We start from the raw sequence: 13,753 nt of genomic DNA on the forward strand, positions 1-13,753 counted from the left end.
TAAACTGTATAAATGTGTACTTTAGATATTACATGTTTATAAATATACACAGCACACACACATATATTATGTAAATGCAAACTTTTATTTTGGATGTGATTAATTGCAGTTAATCGATTTAACAGCACTAAAATTGTGGTGGTAATAATTTTTTTTAAATAAAGTTTTAGTAAACTATAAATGTGTAATTAAGACTTTAAATATTAGTTACCATTTATTATTATTTTTATATATATTGTACCATTCACATTGACAAATGCTTGATAACTGTATATTTGTGTACTTACAATTGAATTGTTCATTTATTTATGGCATGCATTTTGGAGAAGTTGTGGTAATATTCAATTTTGTTGTCTTTATAATTTAACATTTCCTCACACAGTATAAATGCAGAATGCTTGGCATTGGACAGTTTGAAAACCCCTGGCCTAGTCTACTTTACTCCTCTGTGGTCTATTTTACTATTCTTTAGTGTAATTTGCTTTACTTCATTGTACTCTACTCCAGTGCACTAGAGTCCAGTGTGCTGTAATCTTGTCTACTTTACTCCAGTTCTCAGTGTACTGTACTCTAATCTGCTCTAGTCTTCTTTGCTCTAGTCTAACAGGATTCCCATACAAGGCTGCATGCCGACACAGCCTTTTATACATTATTCCACACTTTTTATTCTTATTGTAGGTAGCCACTTTATGGATTAGTTCATAAACAGGACGGCCGCCCCTCGAATAACCTCCGCGGGCACACACGCGTGTACCGCCGCATAAATGTAATAGAATCATTTGCACCAGCACTCTCAATCCCGCGCCGTAATTTATGCGGATTGAATAAGTGCCGTATTGTGGAAAAGCGCGAGTGGACCAAACACTCATTTGTCACCTCTAATAAATGTTGGAATGTAAATTATGAAGTTATGCTTCAGATGTAAATGCACTTTGTTTCAGTCTCTTAATGCAGAGGCCCCCTCGCCAATACATTAAGAGAGTGAGTGAGGTCGACGGAGAGGGAACATAAAAATTCCGTCTGTTTTCACAATCAATAATAAGCTCAAAAAGGCTCAGATGGAAGAACATTATGAAATATTTGAAGTCGACTTCATAAATTATTGCTGGAAAACTGGCATGTACACTAAAATGTAAATACATTAATGTTATTAATAATGAAGTGACTAATAGTTCTATCAAGACTGTAATAGCTGTTTAATAGAACGTGACAGCAAGAATATATTGCACTTCGCTCTCTGAGATGGGACCGCGTGCGACATTTATCAGCGCTCGTTCAAATACACTATTTTGATTATTTTGTTCGACTAATTGCCCGCCCCCCTTCAAACCCAACATCTTGCCCCCTCAAAGGGAGAAAACCAGTAATAGATATTAATTAATACGTGTCACTTTTAACCAGTTTGATGAAAAATAATGCAGAGAAGATGCTAATAGGCTTCTTGTTTCTCTCTGTGTGGCGCTGGAAGATTACAGCTTTAACAAGCCAATCAGGAATCAGTCAAGTGAGCTGCATTATGGCATATAAAAGTTCTTATGGAGTACACAAGCTCTGTAAACCTACAGGAAGTTGTGGAAAAATGGTAATAAGACAGTTTGCAGTTGTTGTGATATGCATGTGTTTGATATGAGGGTGTACAGGCACCTGTTGCTGCCCCTTTTGTGGGCACTAGAGGCTGCTGGAGACTGTATTATAGATCTGTACCTGCTTCTCTCAGAGTAAATCCCCTCAGAGGGCCCGTAACTATGCATTTTATAGGTCTCAAAAGGACAAAGGCGCTGCTTGAACTTGCTTATGTAAAATCACAGTTGCCTCTGGGCTCTAGTAAGTGCAGTATTGTTGATGACGACTCTTTGCCGTGCCGACTGAGTCAGGTGTGCAGTGCGATCAAAAAAATACTTTGCTGTCCGTCTGAGGACTCGCATGTATCCGTATAAACTACCGTTTTTATTCTTTGTATATCAACAGGAGCCCAATCTTAGATTAGTGCTGTATTATTAACACTTCTTACAAATCAGACGAACAGCAAGAAACAGGAACCCGCATGTATCTGCTAGCTGCTGGCAGCCCTGCCAAACACCTGGACCAGCGGCCCGAGGGCTTTAAGTGTTGTGACAACAAGAGAATGGCAGACAGGCCTAAACACTCAGAATAGGCAGTAAGTGTGGCACATGTCACCGTTTTGGGTGGGCTGCCTGCTTAAACTGCGACGGTCACTTCTGGGGAGAAGCTGGTTGTGAAAGAGTTGGGGGAGAGGTGAGAGTTGTAAGCAGCCTTTTTGTGGGATATTAAATATATGACTTGAAATATTTAGGTTGTTGCTAAAATAAAATAATCATTTACACATTCTCATTTTGATTAAAAAATTGTATTGAATGTAAGGCTTATTTTCCCCCCTATGCAATTACAATGAATGGGCTCTGAAGAATTCACATTTCAAAAAAGATAAAAAGAATCAAGTGACAGTAAGGACATTTATAATATTGAAAAAGGTTTCTGTTTCAAATAAATGCTGTTCTTTTAAACTCTCTCTTCATCAAAATATTAAGAAATAATATTAAGAAGTATTTCTTGAGCACCAAATCAGCATATTAGAATGATTTCTGAAGGATTGTGTGATACTGAACACTGGAGTAATGACTGCTGAAAATTCAGCTTTGCCATCACAGAGTAAATTACATTTTAAAATATATTAAAACAAAACATTTACTTTAAATTGTAATAATATTTCACAACATTGCAGTTTTTACTGTATTTTTAATCAAATAAATGCAGCCTTGGTAAGCATAAGCAACTTTTTTTGTCAAAAACATAACCCATACAAAAAAAAAAACCTTGCCAACCCTAAACATTTGAATCGTAATGTATGATCATGATTTTTCACTGATAGAATAATTCTCAGCATGTCAACGATATCATTGACTTTAATTTTATTAAAACATTTAAATTATATATTTTTTAAATATCTAACAATACAAAACTTCTTTAAGTTGTAATAATATTATTTTGTATTTTTAAACAAATAAATGCAGCAATGGTGAGCATAAGAAACTTCAAAAATGTTCAAAAGTGACCCTGACTCTGAATTCTTAAAAGGTAGTGTTTTTGTAAAACTGATTTCTGAATTTGGATTCTGTAAGCTGTTTTCAAACCATGTGTGTTTGCTTTTATATAGAAGTAATGTCCAATCTGTGAATAAATTGTGACCACAAAACTGAGAAAGCTGAATAAATAAACTTTCCATTGATGTATAGTTTGTTAGGATAGGACAATATTTGGCCGAGGCACAACTATTTGAAAATCTGAAATCTGAGGGTGCCAAAAAATCACAATATTGAGGAAATCGCCTTTAAAGTTGTCCAAATGAAGTTCTTAGTAATGCATATTACTAATCAAAAATTAAGCTTTGATATATTTACGTTAGGAAATTTACAAAATATCTTAATGGAACATGACCTTTACATAATATCCTAATGATTTGTGGTGTAAAAGAAAAATCAATAATTGTGACTATTGCTACAAATATACCCATGCTACTTAAGACTGGTTTTGTGGTCCAGGGTCAAAATTGTTCTTTTTGACTGAATGAGTTCACAAAACAGTCAGGTTTTTTTCATTTGGGTTTCTAGAGCTGATGTGTTTTGTATCCCACAAAAGAAATAAAGACAAGTTTAGAACAGCAGGAAGTGGAAATAATGACAGAATTTTAGTTTTTGCTGAACTATTCCTTTAAAGGAGTTGGGGAGAGAGCAAGAGAGAAGGACAACAGTCTCGTGGGACTCAGCGGAGAGGTATTGTCATGTGTTTTTCTCAGTCAAGGTCGGCAGGAAATGTCAGAGCAGGTGTGTGTCTGTCAGTGAGTGGCCTGCCAGCGCAGCCCCTGGGCTCCAACACGCCATGCTGTGACACTGGAGCAGGACTCACACTCACACACACACACACACACGTCTAGATCCTCATGCCCCATAAAGCCATCGCGGGTCACCTCCGGGCACAGCAAAGACTCACATAGAGTCTCACGTATTGAGCACATATTGCATCTGATACTGCAACAAAGCTATTTTGGATTGTAATAACCCATGTGTTCATAATTGTTTACTGGTTTTAAAAAGATATTTCATTAATTTACCCTCACCCTGTCTTAGTGTTTTTTTTTGTCAATAGAATGAGTCGGTGAGGATTAGTATTGGTTTGGACCCCACTGACTTTTAATTGTATAGACAAAAAAACATTCTGTCTTTTGTGTTCCACAGAAGAAAGAAAGTCATACGTGTTTTGCACGACATGAGGATGTAAATTCTGTCATCTTTTATTCAATTTGGGGTGAACTATCCCTGTAAGGTGTGTCTATATGAAACTTCCCTTTGAAAGCCAGTCTGATCTGTCAATCTTGTTTGAACTTCTGCGTGTGATCAAATCCCTGCTTGTTCATTCCATTGTGTTTTGGTGTTTTTCATGGTTATTGTTGCTTGGGCAGGGTCAAGAGGGTTTTTACGCAAGCTGAACTGATTTATACGCAGGTTTGAGAACAGGGATGGGTGGCACCATCGCACCGCAGACATGCTTTGGGCAATTATGCAGTAAAACCTGTACATTCTGGCTGAACCTTTAGAAATGTACGATTATTCTCGCAGACAAGCATTTCTCAGATTCTGTGGCTTCAGTTGAGTAACAGCAATTCTCCATATGAGTCAACAAGCATAAATCACTCTGCCACTCTTTTATTTTCTACCCCATTCCAAAACATTTTGCAAGAAAAACAAAACAGCTCTTTTTTTTTTCTCAGTAGTTTCAGTCAGTGTGATAATTAAAATGTTCCAGTTTGTTTTTATGTACTAAATTAAAACTAGTTAGTTTTCCTGTCGCTGTGGTTTGAAGACAGTTTAATCTCATTGGTGGATTAAACACTTACAGCTCTTCTCAGTCATGTGACACTATTTGTGGTCTGAATATCTCTTTAAATGCGAGCTCTATTGTCATCTAATCGTTCCTGACAGCTCTGACTATCACCCAGCCTGGGAGGCCTGTCGGTTCACTCGGACGAGCCCGGTTGTTGCTCAGCTTCCTTTTGAAGCCAGTAGATGGTGGTATTCATCTTCTGAGATGTTCCCTGAGAGCCGTGGGAGGCCAACCTGCCCTGTCTTTGTCTCTTTCCTTGTCTGATCTTACTTCTTTAAACTTTCTCTGCCTTATACAAACTGCATCCACCCTACCGTGTGTTTTTGTTACACTTGACACTTAATTTTTTGCTCTCCGTAATTGAGAGGAGGGTCATCGAGCAAGAGGGTCACACCACCAATTCTTCACCTTTTTGAAGACTGCAAAACTGTTGATCCGCAACACGCAATAAGCATTGAATGCAAGCCGTCGTGAGATGATAATGTCACCAGAATGTCATAATCTGTCTGCCGGTGGCGTGGCCGTCCTCTTTCAGTGTCATATTGTGCTTATGCCTAATCAACTAACCACCGGCAAGCACATTTCCTTTCTTTTTAATTGTCAACGTACTATTAGCTAGTTTAGTGTAAGAGACGTTGACGCAAAATTGTACACTTTGATTTTGTGTGCAAGTGTGTGTGATTGTAGGTGGGCGTCTTGAGAGGAGAGGGAAGACACTCGTCAGGGTTATGGCAGTCGTAGCTGACAAGAAGGCTCTTCCTTCGTCTCCATAAACCCCGCATTGTGCGGTTTGGACACGAGTGCGGCGTTGTTGCCATTGGTGCTGTTTTCATTTTGCTTCAATTAGCTAATTGGATGTGAAGGGTGGTAGTGTCTCTGAAAATGAAGGACAAGGATCCAGCGTAGGGTTTAAGAACGCCTTTGTGTTTATCTGCAAGCCGAATTGCAACGTGTTATTAGGATGTGCCACAAAGTCATGATAGGCTGCTATTAATTTGTGCACCGTTTCCTTTAGATTGTCTTGAAATCGGATGTTTGGGTTTTTTTCTGCAGGTTTTGTTATGAATTGGCATTGAGTGTGTGTGTGTGTGTGTGTGTGTGTGTGTGTGTGTGTGTGTGTGTGTTTACGCCCTGCTCATTTGCAACTCGGAGACATTTTGCACGGCCTGTCACCGAATGTCATCATTGACTGTAAAAGTAGAGAAAAAAAATGCCTCAAATTACAGGAAAGCAGCACTGCATTAAAGAACAAAGAGGATCGATGGCAGTACATTAAACTTTATACAATTGGGGGGGGGATCAACTAATTAAAATTGATTACTCTTGCTTTGTAAAAGTGTTTCTGAATTAAATTATTGTATGAAAACATTTTGACCAATTGTGGAGCTGAGGAAGTATCCATTACTGGATTACTGCTGGAATATTTGCGGTGAGCCGGGCTAAGTACTGTTTTTTTTCCCTTCACTGCCGAGTCCAGGGGCCACAGTTTCATCTTTCTGTCTCTTTCTCTCTCGTACACACATATTTCATGTTTTTTTTCTTAGAATGATAAAAAATAATGGTCAAAAAATTAGTTATCATATTTAAACTATAATGCTTAGACCGCAAGATTACTGTTTATTTTATTAAGTGGTATTATTCATTAAGCAATAATAAATTAAATTAACTGCCATCTTTTTTGTCAAAAATCTGCTGTATGAACAATTCTGCCTTATATTGAACACACATTTAACTTTTTAATAGATGTTTTAGTCAAGTCTAAAATTAATGGTAAAAACCTTGATGATTAATTAAAACATTCAATTAAATGAACGCCAAAACTGTCTTTTTGTCACGCATCTTTTAAATATATTTTAAGTCTTAATATCGAACACCTCATGACCCGGCGAAATGTGTCGGATGTGTAATTCCGGCACCACAGACGCTTTGGCTCTCTCATTAGCGGAAACAAATGATCACATGTGAAAGCTGGACATATCTCCCAACAGTTAATAATAACGATTAAGATAAATTTGCCCCACATTAACAGAAATGTTTCCAGCAAATGCTCCGCTTTACCGTGTTCTATTGATTTACATGTTAAGAGGAAATATTTCAGGTCTGTAATCGAAAGTATTGAGTACTAGTTAGGCTAGTGTTACAGATTAGCCTGGGCAGAGTGAGGCAAGTTGTTGGCAAACGTCTGAGCACATTTGTTGAGCTCATGTGCATCTGTGTGTTCACATGTGTGTCAGTGCCGCCATAAAACTGTGAAAAGGCTGACTTTATACATTTGTGAGTGTGTTTTAATGTGACCATAGACCACAAAACCAGTCTTAACTAGCACGGGTATATTTGTAGCAATAGCCAAAAATACATTGTATGGGGCAGAATTATCGTTTTGTATTTTATGTCAAAAATCATTAGAATGTTAAGTAAAGTATTAAGATATTTTGTAAATTTCCTACCGTGAATATACCAAAACTTAATTTTTTTATTAGTAATATGCATTGCTAAGAACTTAATTTGGACAAGTTTAAAGGCGATATTCTCAATATTTAGATTTTTAAAATATTTTAAAAATATTTGTATCTCAAATATTGTCCTATCATAACAATTACTCTGTTTTCAGATGATGTATAAATCTCAATTTCATTGAAAAATTGACCCTTATGATTGGTTTTGTGCTTCAGGGTCACATAAGTGACCCTGGACCACAAAACCAGTCTTAAATCGCTGGGGTATATTTGTAGCAATAGCCAAAAATACATAGTATGGGTCAAAATTATTGATTTTTCTTTTATGTCAAAAATCATTAGGAAATTAAGTAAAGATCATGTTACATTAAGATTTTTTGTAAAATTCCTACTGTAAACCTATCAAAATGTAATTTTTGATTAGTAATATGTATTGTTAAGAACTTAATTTGGGCAACTTTAAAGGTGATTTTCTCAGTATTTTGATTTTTTTGCACCCTTAGATTCCAGATTTTCAAATAGTTATATCTCGGCCAAATATTGTCCTATCCTAACAAACTATACATCAATAGAAAGCTTATTTATTGAGCTTTCATATGATGTATATATCTCAGTTTTGTAAAATTTAACCTTATGACTGGTTTTGTGGTCCAGGGTCACATATGTGAATTTTTTTTACATTAGGCTTAAATAATAATTTGGTTCATGAGAAGTTTTAAATGTATTCATTTATGCATTCATAATATTCATTCATATTATCATAGGTAACACTTTACAATAAGGTTAATTAATTAACATTAGTTAGCTACATTAGTTAACACGAACTAAAAATGAACAGTACTTCTACAGTGTTTATTTTATAAGCTTAGTTAGTGTTAATTTCAGCATTTACTTGTGCATTATTAAAATCACAAGTTGTGTTTTGTTAACATTAGTTAGTTAATGCACTAACATGAACAATAAACAACTGTATTTTTTTTAACTAACACAAAGTAAGATTAATAAATAATGTAACAAATGTATTGTTCACTGATCATTTATGTTAGTTAATACATTTACTAATGGAAAAAAATGACACCTTATTGTAAAGTGTTACCCTAATGTTTTACTATATTTAATTTTTATCTCAGTCTCTCCTGTGAAAGTAATATAGCATGATATGCTGTTGATGTGATGAATAATGTTTTAACCCTCTGGGATCTGAGGGTGTTTTAGGGCCCTTTAGAACTTTTGACATGCCCTGACATTTGTGCTTTTTTCAGTATCTTAAAAACATAATAATGGCTAAAGTCTAATAATACTGTATTCAGCACAAACTGGGCTACAATAATATGTGAGCAGCATGTATGTACATGATTGTTATTGTATATTATAGAAATGTATACATGTGGTTTCCAGGCTTGCAAAGGTCATTGAAATTAATGCAGTTTTACATGATTATGTGAATATATGTAGTCAGTATACATTTTTAGGTATTTAAGCCTAATTCTAAAGCTTTTATTTGGCTGAAATTTGGCTTTGTGAGTTTATGTAAATCATCAAAAACAACTGAAACAGTCTTGGAAAAAAATCATTGTCTCCTGGATTCTAAATCTTGTCCGGAGGGCTTTAGTTTTTCTCATACTTTTACTTATTTTCAAACCTTTGTAGATCACATAAAACTTTCAACTGTCCTTTTATTTGCTATTGTATCCATTGTATTTTTTTGTTTTGTTTTGTTTTGATGTTAAAATTCGTTGTGACCTTTAAGTTGTCAAAGTTCAGAACATTCATAAAAAAATTGCCTCCACCGTGATTTGAATATCAGCACTGTAATCGCGGGTCTCTGCGCTCAATCCACTCGGAGCACATGGAAAATGTGTGTCGCTCTACTTTGTCATCAGTAATGGCTCTTTTTGCATATATCTATTTATCACGAATGTGACCTTTTGAAAGTGGATTTGGTTGCATAAGGAAGATGGGTAAAGTCATAACTGACTGAGATATTCCCTTTTCATGCACTTTTTTCACTAGTTCAGAGTCGTAAACAGACCGCACAGTTATGCTGAAGACCGTGATCATGATGGGGGGCAAGCAGAACATTTTAAAGGGATAGTTCACCTAAAAATACAAATTCTGTCAACATTTACTCACCCTCTTGTCATTCCGAAACGGTATGGATTTCTTTCTTCTGTCGAAAACTCTAGAAAATATTTAGATTTTTTTTTTTTTTATGAAGCCCAGTGTTGTTTTAGACTCCATTGACTTTTATTGCATGTGTAATAACATTTGAATTTTTTGAAAATTTGAAATTTTACTTAATTAATAAAAGATCAAACTTTCCAAAAATCACAATTTAAAAAAAGCAAAAATGGGTTAAAATGCTGCTTTATGAAGTATGGTAAAGGTTTATTGATGTATGCAATGTCTGTGTCGTGTGGGTGTGGAGTTGATCAGTAAGAATTGATTTTATACAGCTGTTTTAGATGAACTCTCTCCCTCATGCACACACAGTTCATGCCTGACTGTTCTCAGTGGGTTCTCTTCGATAAAGGTCATTTAATGCGGAAGTTGTCATAATTAGAAGGGCATTTTGAGATCTAATTATAAAAGATTAAAAACAGCATTTTGTGCATCAACCCATCAGGAGTTGAAAGGAATCTGACTACATGGAAACCCACGTAGCAATTTCATAGAGTCGGAGCGCTTAAAGCGTCCTAGATATCCATCTATGTCATGGAAACATTCATGAGAGAGGTTAATTAATATAGAAAGTCGACTGCGATCTCTTTCTCCCTCTCTCTTCTTCTGAAACCATTGTTTTGTAGGAATCTGAGACCAACCTAACACAATTGGATCAGTGTCTATTAGGCCTTTATTATATCAGGGGTGCTTCTTCACAAATGTACAGGGCAATTTGAAATGAATTGATTCACGCTGAGACTGGATCCCCAGACCTGCTAATGATTTCCTTTTAGCTTCCTTTACCCTTTCCTTTTAAGTGCCAACTGATGGCCCCCACCTTCTGCTGCTGTAGCTCTTGTCCTTTCTCACGGAGCGGTCATTACTGTCAACAGTCCTGTAGCTTAACGTCAGACTCGTGTACAGTCAGACACACATTTGGTCTGTAACTTCATTTCACGTCTTTACGCTGCCGCCTTCAAAGTTTGTGGACCTTAGGTACCTACACTGTGAATGCTATTTTAGTTTTTTCATAGAAATAGCCACTGCAGCACAATTGTATTTTCTAGATTGTTTCTGTCAAATTCAGTGACAAAGAACTGGAGGAAATTGAATTGAACATTTTAGTACTTTTATTTTTAATTTCATAGCAAATTTACGTAGCTAATGAAAATTGAATAAAACCTGTTATCTGTTACAAACAACTTTAAATTTTCTATTTTGTTCAAGGCGTCTATTGCATGTTTTTTTATTAAAATAATGATAATTATTATTATTAAAATGGCAAAAGTGCACCAAAAACTGGTGAACTGTTTGCTGTGAAGTGTTTATTTTAACTACGTACTTACACATTACCTAAAATATCTGAAAAAATTCACTATATTCACTTGTTAAACTATATTATCCAAGTGTAAAGACCCCTCTAGCTCTTCCACTTACATTATTTGTATTTAAAACATTGATTTTACCAATTATTAAAAAAATATAAATATTTATAATGTTATTGGCATTTTGACCGCTTTTGTGATATTAAAATAAATCCTTTTTCCCCCTCCATCCACAACTGATTTAATCATGTTTGGTTTAATAGTTCCTTTGTGAATGTGTGTTGCCTTTAGCAAAGTTATATTTCCCTGTTTGACCTGTTTGCAAAATTTGCTAAGGAAGTCTTCCTTCTCATATCTGCTAGTTAAATAGCAGCATTTATAAGCGAAGCTTCCTCTTTAATTTTTACAGTTTGGAATTTATTTATTTTTTTACAAACTGTTTTATGCTTTTAAAATTGGAGAGATGAATAACTAATCTGGTCATAATTCACTGGTTATTCTTAGAATGTCATTTTTAGGGTAAGTAAGATAAATTCAAGTCAATCGGGACACTTTTGACATTAAGCTGACTGTCAAAATTTGGCGATTTATCTAATTTCGTCTTGTACTATAGACCAGATATTGAACTTTTAACTTGTTTAAAGGAGACTAAAATGAAGGAAGCGTCATACGAGGTCCCTAATAGGACATTTATGTTTCTTTCGCGATCAATATCATCACGTTAAGGGGAACGACCTCCTCCAAATTTAAGGCGAACGGGTGGCAAAAGTGCTCTGTTAAAACTCGGTCCGATCCAAACTCAATAACGGACACGGCGCGATTTGCAAGACCTTGTCCAGTCATCATGTTCACGGCAGGCATGTCTCCAGACGTGGCCCTTAATGTTGCTTGGCCCCTATGATTGAGTTTTCACCACTTTTTAGGTTGCACCTGACACTTGATCATTCATCTCATTTGTAAAGATTATCGGTTAGAACAGGGAGCACTTTCCGTGCATTAGCAATTTTAGCCTTACAAGAAACACTAGAAAATAATGGTTGATTAACAAAGAGTATTTACTGGTATTCAGCAAAGAAACACGCACCCACCTTTTTAATTTGAGTTAATATTTTGCTTGGCAAACCAAATGTGCCTTGTACTGACATGTAGTGATACAGCTCTCCCCCTTAAAAGCACAATCGCGTGCTGCTACCTTATACGACAACGAGGGTGATCTATACGTCAATAAGTAGACAAGACTAAAATCTGTGCAATGTGGTTATAATTGATTGAGATGTCTGGGTGGAACTTGCATAAAGCAGCCGTGTCATCTGCAAAGAAAAGCACTTTTCTTCTCCCTGAAGAACAGACGTAACACTCTTGAAAAATAAATGGACATCGCCCTCATTTGTTATCCCACTTTGATCCCATCTTTTAGAGAAGTGTTTACAAGAATGCCGTGCCCCTTCCATCCAAGTAAAAGCTAGTCTCAATCACAAAAAGGAGTCGTATTTCAAGCCGAGGAGCCGCGATTTTGACCCCTTTGTCTTTATAATCTTAAATGAAACATCCCTGCGCTTGTTTTTTTTCGCCGGCCCCGACTCAATAGAGAATTTTCTTTTCCTGTAAAATGTGATTTACTGTACGCCGAACGTGCCTGACATCGTTTTTGTGCAGTGAATAACGAAATTGATGGTTTATGCAGTTTACGTGGTGTTTATAGAGCGGGGAAAGAGCGTTTCTGGATTGTAAAAGCGCTTATTGTGTCATTCTACAACAACTCAAAAACCTCATACATTCAATACTGATTTTAACTTGCGATTCACGTTTGAAGATTTCCCAGAACTGAGCTGAACTTGTTCATTTATGAAGCGGGAGTGGTTTTAGTGTGTTTGACTATGTGGACTTTGCAATTTTCTTGTCATTAGGTTTCCAGGTGACTAAATTTGATATGCCTTAAGTGTATATATAGCGCAGTGTATATACAAGATGTCGAATTGGACATTCAAGAATCACTCATTCATATTTATTAAAAGGGGAAGAGAAACCAGTTTGTGACTTGTGTAAGATTTCTGTAGGATTCTATATGATTTTTATCAGTACTTTTGTAGTTACTTGTATGTTTTTGTATAGTGATTGCTTCTTAAGAAAAAGTTATATTATTGTAAATTATGTATTGAAATTATACTCTTAATGTTGTCATGAATATCTCATAAATACTGAAAATGAGAAAAAAAAACCCACAGAAAGTGAACATTTAGGGCCAAAAATAGAATTGCTTTTTTTTTTTTAAACACACATTTTACTTTTTGCCTAATGCAAAATATTGCATAAATTTGTTAATTTTATAGGTGAAAATAATGAACAATGACATTAATGGCAAAATAAATTAAACAGTGACAAATGGATAACAAAGTCTGTTTTTGTTGATGGTTAGAAAAATACCCTTTGTAAATGTAAAAGAAAAAAGGTTAATTCCTGACGCTAATATAGAAATCCAAAAATGTCCTTACCCTTTGAGTAACAAGTTTGCAAAGATCATGTTACGGTAAAATGTTGTCCCTGATGTGTTCTGAAACCAGGTGTGACTAAGGATGCGTCGTAAGCAGACTCTGACTCAGTCGTGTATATATATATATATATATTTGAAGACAAATGTGGCCTGCCCGCTTGCTTATTCCAATTATCGGAATCATAATCTCATGCCGTTCCCCAAATCGGCAGTGCCCCCCTTTTGGTCTTCCGTCTTCATCCAACAAAGTCAAAGTTGTTCCCCATAAATTGAAGCTGAAATCAATATGATGTGTTTTTGAAAGGAAAACCGGTTCCCCGACTCACTCTGTCTTGATTTGTCGCCGCAGAATTATACAGCTGGCCTGACTATTACACATTCTTCTCAGCCTATTTTCAAAATGCAATCCTTTTGGATTG

General features: G+C 35.8%; 1 protein-coding gene across 1 annotated transcript in view; it reads left to right on the forward strand.

Annotated features, from left to right (window-relative positions):
• pex14 (peroxisomal biogenesis factor 14) overlaps positions 1-13,753 on the forward strand; it is a 91,100-nt gene that overhangs the window by 21,954 nt on the left and 55,393 nt on the right. The window lies entirely within an intron of this gene.

This window comes from Garra rufa, chromosome 18 (assembly GCF_049309525.1).
Source record: "Garra rufa chromosome 18, GarRuf1.0, whole genome shotgun sequence".
NCBI classification, from domain to species: domain Eukaryota; kingdom Metazoa; phylum Chordata; class Actinopteri; order Cypriniformes; family Cyprinidae; genus Garra; species Garra rufa.